The sequence below is a fragment of the Mus caroli genome, chromosome 7, assembly GCF_900094665.2.
Source record: "Mus caroli chromosome 7, CAROLI_EIJ_v1.1, whole genome shotgun sequence".
NCBI lineage: Eukaryota > Metazoa > Chordata > Mammalia > Rodentia > Muridae > Mus > Mus caroli.
Genome location: NC_034576.1, coordinates 139,054,052 through 139,071,318, shown reverse-complemented (window position 1 = coordinate 139,071,318; position 17,267 = coordinate 139,054,052). Strand labels below are relative to the sequence as shown.

The 17,267-nt window shown below is 46.2% G+C and overlaps 1 protein-coding gene across 4 annotated transcripts in view; it reads right to left on the bottom strand.

The window, feature by feature from the left end:
- Mgmt (O-6-methylguanine-DNA methyltransferase) overlaps positions 1-17,267 on the bottom strand; it is a 232,663-nt gene that overhangs the window by 202,683 nt on the left and 12,713 nt on the right. The window contains exon 2 of one of the 4 annotated variants that reach the window (XM_029480221.1): positions 13,382-13,505. The exons of 2 other annotated variants lie outside the window; for them this stretch is intronic. The gene's annotated coding sequence lies outside the window, so the exon portion shown is untranslated. Of the gene's footprint in view, positions 1-12,178; positions 12,326-13,381; positions 13,506-17,267 lie in introns of those variants that run through there. One more of the 4 variants, XM_021169032.2, reaches the window with a different exon arrangement.

Genomic DNA, 17,267 nt, shown 5'->3' with positions numbered 1-17,267 from the left:
GAAGGAGAAGGGGGATGGGGGAAGGATTGCAGGAGGGGGTGAGCAGGAGGGGGGCAGTAGCAGGATGTAAAGTGAATACATAAAAAAATAATTAATTAATTTTTAAAAAGATTGAGGACAAATTAAAAAGCAGATCCGAAACCGCAAATATGCGAAGTTACCCACTGCTGTGCTCCTCTGAAGACAACTACACATGGGGAGGGCTGCAGTGCTCACTCCCAGCCCACAGGGGAGGGCACGCGAGCCTATGGCCACATCAATCTTGTCAGCCGAGAGCCATCATCCTCAGCCCACTGGACACTGTTGAGGACACAGAGCTCTGGCCTCTGGGTGCGCTGGGAATGGCCTGGCATCTTCTGCTGCTGACCCAGCGCAGGGCTATTTCTGCAGGAACTTACACGCCGGTGTCATTTTAGATGTGTAAAGAAAGAAGCTGGTGGGAAGAGATAAGCCCACCACGGGCCAAATTCCATATGCGTCTGACAGGGAGAGCGTGCCCGCATCCTTGTTCCTCAAAGTGCCTGTGTGACACGGAGGAAGCTTGATTATATAAGTGGGAGCAGAATTTTGGAGTGGGGCCTATCAAGAGAGATGAGAGCTCTGTTTCTCTACAGCGCAGGCACAAATGTAAAAGTTCAGGAGCGCATCTATCAACCACACATGTCAAGGCCAGCAGATGAAACACTCAGGCTGTCGTCTCTTACCACTCAGCCAGCAAAAGCTTTAGCTCCATGGGAAAGGGGGGGGGGAGCACTGAACTTTAATAAGCACTCTATTTAACAAATAAAACCAAACACCTAATTACCAAGCAACCATTTATAGTTCTAAAATAACTTAACCCAGTTTTACAAAGCAGATATTTTAAGACGCAAAGAAAAGACTTTGTCAATGGCAGCATCCGGTGCTGTACTAATCCTGCCTAGACTCAAGAGAATCCTGGGTTCTGGACTTGAAATCACCTTCCTCCTACCTCATAGAAACCAATTTCACTTACAAACTAACAAAGAAAACCATGATCATAACATTAAAATTATTTTCACAAAAACAAAACAAAATCCAGTCAAGGGGCGCCAAAAACCAAATAGCAGCGCATGCCCAGAGTCTAAAACATCTTCATTTTATTTTTACATATTTGTAACACAAAATATCATCAATAGTCTTTTTTTTTTCTGTTCTCCTTCGGCCTGTACCATGTTGCTGGTGTCCTGTTGGGGAAAATTCATCCCCCTGTGGGCTGCCCTGGGGTATGGTTCCTAGTTAGGTAGCAGAGGGGAAAGCGGGGGATCCTGTGATTGCACAGAAAGGGCTCCCAGGTGCTCAGAACCGATCTGATAGGAACAAATGGCACATAAACCCAGAGGTCAGAATTTGAATCAACTGAGGATAATGAAATACCATCTGATACACCCCAAATCCAGGGGGTTACCCTTCCCAACACAGATACCATTACCTATACATGGCTCCTCAAATTCAAGGTAATGACAAGGTAATACAATGGGAAATCTGACCTCTAGCTTGCACTAGCCACACAGCAAGCACCCAGAGGTCACAGTGAGACTTGACTTCTGTAGACATAGCATGGTTCTTTTCTACTAGGCTCCTAGAAAGCCCTAGCCAACCAGGCCATTGTCCCTACGAAGGGAAACTAAGACCCAGGTCTACTCTCTGTCTCTACCCCTTCTCCATATCCTCATCCCCTCGCCCAGAGAAACTCCCTTATACCAGATCTGTTGTATGGTGTGAATTGCTCAGGGGGATACCTTGGTATGGACCCACCAGGTACCCCCTTGCCACATTATAGATCTGTAGCATCTGGGCTACAGAGCATTCCCATGATATTTTGGCAAAGCATGCAGCTGTTTTCCACCCTTTTCCTAAGAATCTGCCTAAAGATAAACTTGGCAGAGGAGATTTCAAGACAGCCTAATATTGACCCTGGCTCTTGGTTACAAACAATCACTCCCATGCAGGTCTACAGAGAAAAAGAGCAAGCGGGAGCAGAAAAACAGGATGCACAGTTTGGAGAGAAAAAGAACACAGACAAGCTTAACGCTCCAGGCAAGGCTTGTGCTGGAAGAGAGGCTGCAATTGGTAAGGAGATTAGCCCCATTAAGGAGAGACCTGATTCTTAGCAGAAAAAAGGAAGGATGTCCTCAGGATAATATCCCACCCAGCTAAGCACCCAGCTTATGAACGGAAAGCCTAAGGCTGTTCTGTTCCTACAAAGCAGGAGCACACAAAAGCTGCCACAAATGTGGTTCAAAGGATGCAGGGTTCATATCCCAAACTGGCAGCTGAACGTGGCAATGTTGTTCAATGGTTCTGGCTTTAGAACCATGAAGAATGCATGAGGAAAGTGGTGGTAGACTCTTCCTCCACAGCTTCTGAGGCCAGATGTGTGGCAGGGGAGTTTGTTCGTAAAGGCAGTTGGCTCTGATAGACCACTGTGGGAAGCTGTGCAAATGGAGCCTGGGTTGCAGCAGAGTCCCCAAGATTTGACCAATGGGACCCCAGGCCCCAGGTGATCGCATCCACCTGCCCATGCATTTGCAGAAACTGACCTGAACCTACCTAGGAATTGATTTGAAAATTACTTTTCTCAATCTTCAAGATTTTGTCTATATTTAACTTATGATAGCTTTAGGCAAAAGTGTATCAACCCATTTCTTTTTGAGAAAACTGGATTAAGGGGTTCTAATATACCAGATATTGAACAAATGACAATTTCTAAATTCATGCTGGCCTCTCTAGCAAACAGGAACAACCCAGGAAGGATGAGGAGAGGGAGCCAAATGAGCACAGGGTGATCATGACGTGTGACAGCTGCAGTTGCAGCATCCAGGCACAGGGTGTGGACCTCCCCTCATAACACCAGAAAAGCAGACGACATGGCTGAGTGCTGCCTGAGTGGCTGCAGGCACCCAGTGCCCCTACTGGACATGAAGAAAGCATCTCTATCCAATGTCTTCCTGAGGAGGAGTCAAATGATGAGACTCAATTCAGATGAGTTCAGTCCAGTCTCAGACTGACAAGGACCAGGCTGTCATGTGTGAGAGGTGTAAGAATATGACAGACAGGTTGGAGCCCATGCTGGAAGGAAAGGTTTTAGATACTTACAGATACCAACATAAAATAGGAAATAAGTGTTTATGAAGTATGTAAATAAACAAAAGTTAATGATGAGAGAAAGAACAAGCAAGGAGCAACAGGAAATCAAAACTGCTCACAGACAAGAATTGGATTTCCACTCCATACCACAGACGAAAATTAATTCCAAATGGTGTATGTACTTGAATAGGAAGAGGAAAATTGATATTTCTACAAGAGAATATATAAAACAGCATTTTTATGGAGGAAAGGGAAGGGCTCTTGGAAGTAAGGCAGAGAATGTGCAAGTTTTAAAGGAAAAAAATCCAAAGCCAATTATATGCAACTATATTAAAAGTAGGAAATCTTACCCACCAAAGTTACCATCAAGAAAATGACAACGTGGATCCCGAACTAGGGATCACTGACAATGAATTAAAATCCAGAATATATAAAACAGTTCTACAAATGAATAAGAAAGGACAAGTCATTAGAATATGGGCAGAGGGGTATGTATGAATACGGGCTGGGGACATAACTACGTCAGCAGAGTGCCTGCTAGCATCCATGATGCTGTGGACTCCATCTCTAGCACCCATCAAGTCCAGGTGTGGGGCATGTGCACACAATCCCAGGACTCAGCATGTAAAGGCAGGAGGATCACAAGTTCAAGGTGATCCTCAGCTCCATGGCTAGTCTGAGGCTAGCCTGGGTGTGAACAGGTATCTCACAGAGGCAGAGTGGTGAACTGCTGGCAATGTGGAAAAAGGTTTCAGCCTCCACGATTGGAGAAATGCTAGCAAGATCACACTGAAGTACCACATCCCTACGCAGATCACAGTGAGATCTTTCTTGCCACACAGTAGGCTAGCAAGCATCCATAGTAGGGTAACTTTAGGGATGAATCATTAATAGGGTCTCGTCTGCTTTAGCTGTTTCCACAAAGTCTGGTACCACAGAGACACTTCAGGCCAACGACTCTGCCTGAGTACACAGAGAAGAGAAACTGTTCCACTGTATGCTAGAGCCACATGCCAGAGTCATCACAACTGTGGAGCCTAGAGAAACCTGGGGCAGGTCCAAATGTCTCTAACAGGGGAACAAAGAAGGATGCCATCAAACCATATGACAGTCACAGAGGCCAGTGTCACAGTGGACAGCGGGTAGCACACAGAGACTGGCCAAATGCAGCTGTGGATGAAGTTCTGAGAAACAAGCACATATAGGTAAACTACATAAATACAACTTTCAGACCAGTGACATCATAGGGGTGGGGCCAAGCAGGACAGGAAGCAGAGCCTACCTCACAGGGTGGGTGCTGTGCTAGGCATTCTCCAGCCAGTGTTTTAGGATTTATAAGATCTTGTGTATTCTCTAGCATGCCTGGGATAATGTATAACTTAGCAAAAAAGGATGGAGAAGAAAAGAAGACAAAAAAGGAAACATAGTAAGACGTAAAAGAGTTGGGGGTCAAAGGAAGTCAAGTTCACAAAGACCACAAAGTCTAATCCTATATAACATGAGCATTTTATGTGAACCAAGATATTCTCGTGCTCTTTTCCTCTGTCTTCTCTCCTCTCATCACCTCTATACACACACACACACACACACACACAGGATCACTGTATATACAATATAAACTTTATGTGTAATCCAAAACCTTATAAGAAACACCCTCCCTCTTTTATTTCCATAGCAACCAGATATACAACATCCCAGGCATTCATGTCTAATGAGAGTCATGCTTAGAAAGCCAGGTGATCACCCAGGTGTGGTGGCTCCAGCCTGGAACCGGATCTGTGGGAGATGTGGCAGGAAGACAGAAGCTGAAAAGTGGGGGGCGGGGGGGGGAGTCATCACAAGGAAGCATAATACAGCTCACAAAGACAATATTATCTATGTTCTTTTTAAAAAATACATTTATCTGTTTACATACCTATTTGTGTGCATGCACAAGTGTGTGTGTGTGTATACACTATGGAATAGCTGCAGACCTCACAGGATCATTTACAGGAATTATTCTCTTCTATCATCTGGTTTCTGGGGACCCAACTCAGTAGGCTTGTGGCAGGAGCCTTACCCACTGAGGCCTTTGCTAACCCACTGCTTGTTGTTCAGAGAAACCATGAGCTCATTGGCAAGCCAACCAAACCATTGACCTGACCCTAAAACGCTCACCCAGGATTCACACCCATTCTTACTTTTCTTGGGTGTATTGGGGGCTTTGTTACCTTGCCAACAGGAACCAAGTTAGGCCTGATGGTTCTCCTCCCAGCAGATAGCAGCATCAGGGCTGGACAACTTTGGTACCACTGCGAGGCTGGAAAGATGAAGTCTGAACTGCTTGAGGCGGAAGTGCAAGGAGGTGGGACATTTGAGGACCTAGGTCACTGGTGGTATGTCCTCAGGGGCTGTGGCACTCTGAGGACACCCTTCACCACAGCCCAAGTGCACAGGCCAAGCAACGGTGGACTAAATCCTGTGGAAGTGGGTACCAAAGTAAACTCTTCTTTAAATTGTTCTGTCAGGGGACTTGTTAGAGAAGAGACACAGAGAAGAGACACGGCAGAGAATGGTGCGACACTTGAAACTCAACAATGACTAGAAAAGGAATGTAAATCACAGACAATTTTCCTCCGTCTCTGCATCCACATCAAGACCAAGCTGGACACGCCAAGCACTCAGTCCTATTGGGATATCTTTTCAGCCCCTACCCCACCTCCAACTCAGTGCTCAGGCTGCTGTGTGGAAGAGGAAGAGAAATTGTAAGAGCCAAAGAGGATAGAAATGATGTCATCAGACACAGGACTGATGCATCAACTGTGCAGTATGCACTGGGCCTGCACAGGGTCAAGCCAGACAGGGTCCCAGCGCCGAGAGGGGAAAGTGGGCAAGGACTTCCACCCCTAATCAAGAAGTTGCAACTGTTACTTGCTAACAGAGGAAAAATCAGCTTTTCCAATGGAAAGTTGTTGGGTATAGAATCCACACTTTAGGACAGCCCCAAGCCCAGGAGTAGCTGGGCAGCACAAAACAAACTCCACTGTTGGGGTTTGTTGTTGTTGTTGTTTGGTTTTTTGTTTTTGGAGACAGGGTTTCTCTGTGTAGCCCTGGCTGTCCTGGAACTCACTCTGTAGACCAGGCTGGCCTCGAACTCAGAAATCCGCCTGCCTCTGCTGGGATTAAAGGCTTGCGCCACCACTTCCTGGCCCATGGTTGGTTTTCATAGATTTTTTTATCTTATTTTATCTATAATCTTTGGGGGCTGGAGGTGGAGCAAGGTTTTTCTGTGCAGCCTTGGCTGTCTTGGAAGTCACTCTATAGGTCAGGTTGGCCTCAAACTCACAGACTTGTGCCTGCCTGACTCTGTCTCCTGACTGCTGGCATTAAAGGAGAGTGCCACTACCTCCCAGCTAGCTTTGTGGTTCTGTGGAGTTCTTTGGCCTTTGTTTTTATACTAGAGGGAAAGAGAACATAAAGTTGGGTGGGAAGGGAAATGGGGAACAGTTAGGGAGGGGGGATAAACACGATCAAAATATATTTTATACTAAAAAAATAATTAAAAAAAAAAAGATGACACTGAGAAGAGCAAACTGCTAAGAACAGACAGCTGGTACCAGAGAAGGTGCTGCTCCGGGGTTAGCTCAAGGATCTACACTGCAGTGCCATGGCAAAGATGATTCATCCCCTTGCCAGTCTGCGTGCAAAGTCTTCCTTACACAGAATTCACGGAGAACAGATCTCACGGCCACTTCATCTGATGTTCAGGTGCTACCTGACTTACACTGGGGTAAACTGCAGAAGCCTAAGTCACACCATCACAGGCTGGGAGCCAATGCAATAATTTATATCATACACACCATATCAATACACACATACATATACATATATGTGCACACACATAAATGCATACACATGTGTGTGCACCCGTCCATGTGTGTGTGTGTGTGTGTTTGTGTGTTTACCTGTCAAAGCAAGTCATTGCCCTAATAGTTAGGCTAACTTATTCTGGATGAAAGCCTATTCCAGACCCACCTAATAATGCTTAAAATTAAGCCTTGAAAGCATATACTGTGACTTATCTTTACAGAGCAAAGCCCTTTATAAAATCTAACATTCAACAACAGCATTGTAGATACCCTGGATCCACTAATACATATATAAGGATGTGTATATTCAGGGCCCACAACTAAGAGAAAAATTACTCAACAGAACAAATCCCTAAATGTAGAGGAAAGAGAAGTAGGCCGAATCAATGGCGCTTATACAGATGTGTCACAAGAAACACACTGGCTGTGATCAACAGGTTAGATGAGGCAGAGGGGTGGTGACAAGTATCTCTCTTTACGAGCCACATGCTAAAAAATAACGAGGTGAAGAAGACATGCAGATGTCACTGAGACAGGAACAGGACCACGAAGCTTGGCACAGAGTGGGGCTCTCAGGGCTCAGACGTGAGGGGCGTTAACTGCTGAAAAGCCTGACGCTCAGTGGAGCCCAAGCAGAAGAAGATACAGACAAGTACGCCAGGCAAACAATCCCACGGCTGAAAACAAATGACAGACAAAACTGAACTGTGGCTGGAGGGAAGGCACAAAGATAAATCCCACACCGAGGCACAGGATGAAGAGTGAGAGCAACTGACTATCTGAAGTTATGTCAGGAAGGAGATGGTGGACGTCCCAGCACTTCAGCCCTGGTTCTGTGAGTGACACAAGGATTCGGGGAAGCAAAGATCACTTTAGAAACAGCAAAAACAGAAATGAGATGACTCACGCCTGCAGACCTGCACCAAGAAGTACTAAATGGATCCAGATCATTCAGGTTTAATCCCTGAGTGTAATACACACACACACACACACACACACACACACACACACACACATATATATATATATATATATATATATATATATATATATATGAGACACATACACATGCATATGCATCCTGCATATATATCATACATATGTATCCACACATACACATATATATACATGTATGTACACATGCATACTAGGTTAAAATTAGGATCTACTCAGAGCTAAAGTAATGGAAACTTCCAAGTAAATAAATTTTATATTTTTAAAAGACAACTACTAGTTGGGCATCTTGACCTACACCTATAATCCCAGCATGCGAGAGGCAGGAGGATTCCTGTGAGTTCAAAGTCAGTCTGATCTACAGAGTGAGTTAAAGGACAGCTAGAACTATATAGTGAGACTCTATCTCAAATAAAGAAAGAAAGAAAGAAAGAAAGAAAGAAAGAAAGAAAGAAAGAAAGAAAGAAAGAAAGCCAAGGGAGAGAGTGACCCCCCACATACACATGAGAGACAACAAAGGAACAGGGGAGCTGCTTCAGCCAATAAATTCAACAACTTAAATGAAAGGGTCAAATGTCTTCAAAAATACAAAAAGAAAAGGAAGAAAAAGGCCTCAAGAAGAATAAATGGTACAAACAGGCACATACTAGGAAGAAAAATGGTCCTAGATTTGCAGTAAATACTTAGAGAAGATTGCACACTTAAACAGCTTCCCAGGTAAACTCTAGACAACATTTAAGGGTAAAACAATACCAACAGTATGCAGAGTGATGCACACGTGCCAGCGGCCTCACCTGGGTCCTAATCACAAAGGAGGCAGGCCTGCAGAAAGCTATAGGACTGTGCCTCATGGGGCAGTAACTCCTCAGGACCAGGTGGAGATCAGCTAGGAATCCAAACCTGCCATGATGTGTGGCGATTGATCGTCATCCGTCATCGTCACTGCATGAAGGAGCAGAGCACTTTCAGGCTGAGGAAGGTGCCAAGGCAGGCAGGCTCCCTCACTGTGGCAAACTCCAGCCATCAACTCACAGAGGAAAAGCCTGGCTCTCCTCAGAGTTGCTTTAACCTACGGGAGGCTGTGTGGTCGTGGCTCAGATACACCAGTGAAGCAAGGCTTTTCACTTCATCACTTGGACTTGAAAGGGAACTGACCAGGGTCTCACAACCCCCTCTAAGGCACCAGGACCTCCTCTCCTGTACTCCATCTCTCCAAAGTTCTGCAGCCTTCTAATATGAGCCTTCAAGGGACTTGACCTTCCACACATGGACTTTTGGGGATGTTCATTTCAAACTACAGTAAACACCTAATGCTAAAGTCAGCACTGGCAGATGGAAGATGGGAAGGCACAGGACTGGATTCCACCCTGCCACATCTCAAAAGTCGGCCCCTTGTGATGGGGCTCTAGGACAGCCACATGCACCTGAAAGCCTAAATTGCTGGTCCCTTTTCCATCTACTCCACTGAGCAAGGCCAGCTTCTCTGTAGGCCTGAACCAAAGCCACATATCCAGGCAGTCTGAATACAGACACCGATCTGAGCACCTCACTGCTGTCTATCCAACCAGATATTAAGAAGGCTTGAAACAAAGGCAGACCAGTAACACTCCTGCTGCTAATTGCTTTTTATGGAAAATAAAACTGCCTTCCACTGAAAAATGCTCTTTATGCAGAAATCGAATGGGTTATAGCTGTTCACATGAATTAATAAATACTTTTCAATTTCTCAGTGTTAACTCTAATACAGCAATAGAGTCGGCCATCTGTACCTCCACATTCAAGGATTTAGCCCACACATTAACTGGAATTTGGGGGAGGATATTACGTGTACCAAACATATATAATTTTTTCCTTATTGAATTTCCTTATTTATTTAGATAGTTATGTTGCAAGGGATGCTTTTAAAAATTTAGAGGGAGAAAGTCGTGAAGACAAAGGGAACAAAATACACAGTATACATATATGGAGGTATGGAAAAACACCAAAATTTACTAATAAAGACAGAAATTTCTAGGTGGCTCAAAGCCCGACGGAGGGTACGATAGGCTAGGTACAAACTCCATGTTTCTTTACAGAAAGGATCCCTGGAGGCTGGCATGCGAAGGCAGACCTGGGCCAACTGTGTGAAAACTGAGCGGCCTCTGTGTACTGCTCGCAGAAGCTCTTGGGAACCCTAACAAATTTTAAGAGCACAGACAAACTCTGAGACCAAGCTTGGGGTCCCCAGGCTTAGAGCACTCATCTGTCATCTCTAGCACTCTGCAACCCAGGACTTTTAAGGGACATAATCCCCTAACTACACACACGAGCTCAGTGGGATACCCTTGATCTCCCACTGGAGAGGGACACAGGGGTGGCGGTGCCTTGTCTATAGTCTCAGGAAGATACCCCTCACCCCACTTTTAAAAATGCCAAGACCTCCACCACTATGCACACAAACTTTCCCATAAAAATGTGATTAAATCTCTCTGGGAGGCATCTCCACACAGCACCACTAAAGAATATCACCATGCCAAGCTAAAGCTGGGGGTAAAAAAAAAAAAAGAGTCCTGTGGCAGAACGCATCAGTAGAGGAACACAGTTCCATATGAAAACGCTTAAAATACATTAGATTTTTTTGGTCAAGATGAAAGACAAAAGGAAAAAAAAAAAGCAATCTATTCTAATTGGGTTCCCATGGTAACTGTACAATTGGGTTTTTCAATATAACATCCCAAAGGCCCAATGCACACTTGTAAAATATACTTCCAACAGCCCGGATTGTTTTTACATTGCAGCACTCCCAGGAAGATCAATTACTATCCATCCCCGCCCTAACCATTAGTGGCGGGAGACTTCAGCAGTACTTGCCATATTAACATAAGTCACGTTCCGAACACAACCTATCAAGATGATTATGTGGAAGTAATCACACACTTCAGGTTCACCAAACACACTCTGAGTAATAAGCCAATAGGAACGCTGTCCTGGAATCATGTTTATGAAATGCTAGGAATCAAGTCCAAGTACACACCAGGCCACTATACCCGCCCCTTATTGATTCCCAGGATAAGCAGAATCAGTCATTAATAATTACATTAGAAAATGGCCCTCAGGGTTAATCATATTCTTGCCGACTCTCGGCTGTGAAAGTAAACAGTAAACAGCTGCTAATAAAAATAAATAAGTAAATAAATAAATAGATGATAACCAAGAATAACTCAGCTCTGTATTTTAATATTCACAACACATTCCCCAACCCAGGGCTCTGGCTTCATATAGCAGTTTTTCTCTGGGCCATAATGGGCCCCCAACATAGGGCCTAGGGGCATGGTGTTCATCTATGGGATAGCGAGCAGGGAGCACTCAGAAATAGTAAAAAAAAAAAGCTTATGATCTGCATTCCATATGCAACACACGCACACAAATAGGAACTAGGGGTCTGGAGTGAGAATACTACAGGATTAACTTAGGAAAGAACCCAGTTGGCCAGTTTGCAAGGAAGACTGCTGCCCTCCCTGGAGCCTCAGGTATGGAACAGAGAAAAAAAAAAAAAAAACAAACAAACAAACAAACAAAGGCTGCAGCAGGGAAGATAGGTAGTCTAGATAACACCCTGTAGAGGGTCACAGGCCTCTTGATCCAGGCTTTTGGGACTTTTCCCTCAGTTTACGAGCCCACTACTCTCCTTAGCATAACTGTCAAACTGTCTCCTTCTCTGACCTTGGGACATCCTCTCTCTTTCTTTGAAACCCTCCACTTGCCACATCTCTGCAGAGCTAACATGCAGGCTTTTGGCCCCAAGCTCATCGCCCCTAACTCCCTCAGGCACGGCTTTCCCCTCCCCCTTTCTCCAGCTCCCTCCTCAGCAACAGCTGCCAAGATTCCTAGCTCACCTGGCCTGCTGTTTCTCTAACAAACTGATGGTCCAGCAACTTCCTTCTCTATCTATTTGTAAATTATTCTACTAACCAGCCTGAGAACCTACAAGAAGGACCCCCAAATTTTCCAGTATCAAGACATTTATCTTCACCCCCAAACTCCAGCCTCACACACAATCACCATATTCGGTCAGCTCTGGCTGGCAGAGCACACAGCCACACAGGCTGGCTTAAATGACAGGCACTTATTCAACTTTGTCTAGATGGGACAACAGCTCAGAAGCTTGGCTACCTAGGCTCCTGCAGAGAGCTCTTTCCCTGGCATATTGGCAGAGCAGCTACAACCCACCCTACAAGCCCTGGACTTATGGGACTGGGATCCACCTCACTCCTGTGAACTCACTTTACCTTAACACTCTGGTCATGCAGTTCTTCTGAAGACCTGGTCTCAAACACAGCCTCATTGCACACAGCTGTAACCGCTGACCCTGGACACAGTGAGACCAGAGTCCATGCCCAGCAAAGCGTAGCCTTCAGTCACATTGTGTCCACAGTGCAGGTCTCAGGAGGCTCCTGATCCAGCCTTCCAACACTGCAGGATAAACCCAGTACCAAGACGGTGAAAGAAAGCGTAATGGAATGTTCGGGAAGGAGCACAGGGGTGAAGACATCTCGAACTGGAGACTGGGAAGGTTTGAGGGCTGACAGCAGAGTGCTTCTGGGTTTGGGTCTTGGGACAAAGGAGGTCATCAAAGTACAGAGAGAAAGGTGACTCTTGAGTACCCCCACACACACACATGCAACTCAGGGTCAAGGCTGGATAAGCAGAGTCTGATAAAGTGCCCATTGGGCATGCATGGGGCCAGGGAGGTCCAAATGAGCCAGGTATAAATGCGCTTTGCCTTGGATCTGAGCAGGAGGGTCAGCTAGAGCTTGTCTTAAGCGGAAGAGACGAGTGATGGGAAGGAAACCGGGCAAGTGTCTCTACACCAGGATCTCGCTAAGCAACATACTGTACTGGGCAGCCATGCTCCACCCTTGTACAGAATTTGTGAAGTCTGGTATTTCTAGAAGCTTCTAGGTGATTCCAGGGAAAGAGGGCAGTAGATGGGAATGGAAACAAGGCATGGTGAGGCTAGAGCACAAACCAGTGTTCTCACTTCAGACTTCCTCTTCCATCCCACTCGAAACCCAGCTCCACCTCAGGTCCACACAGGCCTCGGTCTCATACAGCCCCTATGCCCACAACACTCTGGATTCCCAGGACCTTAAGGTACACACAACCCACAAGGCCCATAGAGAACTTGGACTCACAGGACTCCAAGACCACAGCAAAACAGTCTGCGTGGCCCCACAGCTTGATATACCCTGGAAACAGTTAATTCCTTAGGAAGCCTCATTCTGAGCTAGGCAGAGGTTTGTAAGCCCCATGCTTTTGAAGACAGAAAGAAAACAAAACTACTGAGCTAGACTCAAGACCAAGGGCAACTCCAGCTAGGGACAAAGTCACTGCCATCATGTCCAGGAGAGCTGGGGAGTGAAAACTTTAGCATGCCAGCGACCCCAGTATGCCTGAGATGTATCTAGCTTATGATTGAAAGGCCCACTTACCTATGTCTGGTCCCCCACATCCAAGGAAAGGCAGCACCTCTCAGAACCTGCCCTCTTAACCCGGTCAGGAGGACGCAGAAGCTTGAACTTTAAGATTTACCCATGCTTACACCTGCTCATCTTTCTAAAAAAAAAAAAAAAAACTTTCTGGTTATCTGTCAGAAGCAGCATTCTGGAAGCAGCCTCCCCTAGTCTCCTGACTTTGACCCAAGGGGACTCCGTTCCCACCAGCAACAACTACCAGTCAGTTCTCAAACCCCTGCTCAGCCCAGAGACGGATGGGCTGGAGGAGGTGCAGGGAGCCTGTTAATCAGCAGAGAGCCCACACGATGCCCTGCATCCATCTGACTCGACAGCTTAATCTGATGCTAACGCAATGGTGACAGAAACAAATTTTTTTCTGCACAATAAAGAATAGTACACCTGGGTCTTCTTGGGATAGCTGGCTAAATTCAGTAACTTTTGGAAATATATCATTTCTTTTCTTTGCCCATTATTCTAGAAACTTCCCCTTGAGTGCTAGAAGCCTTACTAACAAGAACAGCAGCGTACCCAGAACAGAGCTCCTACCACCGCTGTGCTGAGGACATGACATGCTTGCTCATTTGATTCCCTGTCACCTGACACAGGCACAGGAGTCACGGCTGGCATTATCTTAACTAGATGACAATCTAGGAACACAGAGACTCTCAATCTCTGTTTCTGAGACCTTCCATGAACTCTGGCATCTACCACATAAAGGAGTACAGCCTGTGGGCTCCAGCTCCTCTGCACCACTCTGACCCAACCATGTGTCCATTTACCACACCGACCCTGATCGCCCAAGGCTCTACAGCTACAGTTCCTGCCCCCAGAGACCTCTCCCCAGATCTCCCAGTGACTGCCTACCACTCACGCTTAAATCTTTACTCAGAAACCATACATTCAGAAGGGCTGTTTCAAACTATGATGGTTTAGATGTGAAGTGTCCCCAGAATACTCAAGTGTCAAAAGTTTGGTCCTCAGCTGGCGGTTCCAATCACTAGAATATGATTGGATCCTAAGGGCTCTGACCTAATCAATAGACTCCTCCACTGATGGATTTACACTATGACAGTACGAGAAGGAAAAGACTCATTGGAAGTAGGTCACTGGGGCATACCCTGGAAAGACACTCGACTCTATCCTATCGCCCTTTCTCTCCCTCCCCCATTTCACTGTCTCTGTTTCTTGACCACCCTGATTCTCTACCTCTGTCAGAGGCTCAGAAACAATGGAGTCACTCACTGGAGGCCTCTGAAAACATGAGCTGAAACAAACTTTCCTTTAAGTCATTCACTTGGGCTCTTGGTCACACACAACACACACACATATACACACACAAAGAAAAGGAAAACAAAAATACAACGTACACAAATACATTCCACCACTAACTAACACCCCTCCATGAAGGTCAAATTCTCTACTGTCTTCCTGATGCCCTCACCAACACACAGCAATACAAATACATATCATCTACCCAGTCTTATCTACCCAAACCTTCAGAAACACAGCCATTGAAGACAAGGGCTAGCACAAGCCTGCTATGTCTTCTCCCATGTACTAGAACAATTCCACTGTGCAGTACGGGAAGGTAGTGCCCGGTGGGAGGGCTTTGGACTGTAGGGAACAACTTCATGGGGTCTTTCTCTCAGAAATAGGTCAGTGCCTGCACCTCTGCTTTTCAACAGGAGTTGAAGCAGCACAAGGTCCTTACCACCTATGACCCTGATATCCAGCATCCCAGCTCCAATACTGGCAGTCCAAAAGCTCTTTCCTTATACACTACCCAGTCTCGGGTATTCAGTTACAGTGCTGGAAAACAGGCCTCTGACCCCACTGGCCCTCAGAGAGTATCTTCCTGCATTAGGAACACCAACAGAGCCTCACAGGAATCTACCACCCAGTGGGAATTTCCCATGGTCTTTATGTAAGCAAGGCAAGCACAGGCTCTAGGTTTAATTTGCATTCTGATGTGACTGTACACCTAAAACTTGTCAGTGTGGTTTTAAGGATTCCAGGCCTATGTACAGGAAGTACAGGTTGCCCCCCAACAGAGCTCAGACTGAGGGTGGAGGTTGCCTGTTAATGAGCCGCCTTCCTCCCCGCTGACATCTCTGCCTGAATGAGCAGTTAAAATAAGGCAATCTCCCCCCTCAGAGCCCAAATGCCAGGCAAGGCAGACAGAGTGCTTCTTCAAAACCCATGCTAAATAAAAGAACATCCGCCAAACATTTCCTCCTTCCAGAACAAGGAGAATGACCCCGGCTAGATGGTTCTAGCCTATAATTCCACCCCTTGGAAGGTAGAGACAGGAGGATTAGGAGTTCCAGGTCATTTCTTGCAGACATGGTGAGTTCGAGGCCAACCTAGGCTACATGAGACCTGTCTTAAAAATCAAAACAAAATAAAAGAACAAAAAGAAATACAGAAAAATGACCTTATATGCAGTTGTCTTTTCTAACTAGTCTCCCCTGTCACATGTAGCTCTCAGTCAGCTGACATGGTTGTTGCCATGACCTCCACAGGCACCACCCCTTCACTGGCAGACCCCACATGACCTCCACAGACACCACCCATCACTGACCTTCCTAGGGATCAGAGCAAAGGCCTGTTAACCCCACCCTCCTCAGCATGGGACAGGCCCTCCTGGAGTTGCCCTACCTACCTCTCCAGCCATCCTTGTTAACTACCCCTACACTCAAACTGAACTCCCTGCTGACAGGTCCCCAGATACACCCCAGAGTTCACGGCCCAGGGCTCTACCTGGAATCTCCCATCCCTGCCCCCAACATCCCCCATTGCCAAGAAATCTCAGAAGCTGCTCCAGAGGCCCACAGAGAAGGATTATGCAAGGGTCCCTGTCCAGCTGAGAAGTGGTAAGTGATAAAGTCCATGGATAGCGCTCGGATGCTCCCTTCCTCCTCTAACCCCAGTGCATTTGCTCTCCACTCACTAATGGGTGTGGGGCAGAGATGGACCACAAGGAGCAAAGTGCCTACAGGCAGGGTCTTGCCATTCCATCTGCACTGCCCTCATCCCAGCTGAAGTGCTGCACATTCCTCATGGGGTTCTGAGAACCATCATTAGGAGCAGACTCAGATAAATGCTTTGCTTCTTTGCCAAGGACAAAGACTGGTGACACTGGCTGGCCAGAAGCCTTCATTGAATACACAAACATGTGTTTGCAGATATCCTGTCCCTCCGCACAAAGGCTTTCCAGCACCCTCTCAGCCGACTCACAGCAAAGAAAGCACCACACAATGGTGAGAAGGAACCTGCCTGTGGTCGACCAACACATCTGAGTTACAGAGCTCTGTGTCCCATGTACCACTGAAACCCAGCTTTGTCACATGTAAAGAGAAAAAAGAAAGCTACTACTTGCTCATTCTTTCAGCTATGACTGAGGCTTTGGTAAGATGAACTACGAGAGAACACAGCCAACCTTTAGCTGGACCGACATATAAAGGCTTTGAATGCAGTTCCATACAACAGCATGTCACAATGTCAAAAAGCGGGACGCCATGGCTAGGTAAAGCAACACAGAAAATATGCCTTCAACATTCCACAATGACATGAGACACCCAACGGTGAAAAGTCACTCAAATAAAATCTATTCCCTACGCGCTAAAATGTGTACAGAGCTCTGATATACTGTGGGTCAGGGAGCACACGCAAGCTACTTTCCTGTATATCCTGGCTTACAGTTCTAGGGGATACAATGCTCTCTGGTGGGGAAGGCATGGTGGTAGGAGGTGGCTGATCACACTGTATCCATAGTCTAGAGGCAGAGTAATGAAGGCTGGGACTGCAGCCCATGGAACAATGTCACCCACATTTAGGGTGGGTCTTCTCATCTCAACTCAAT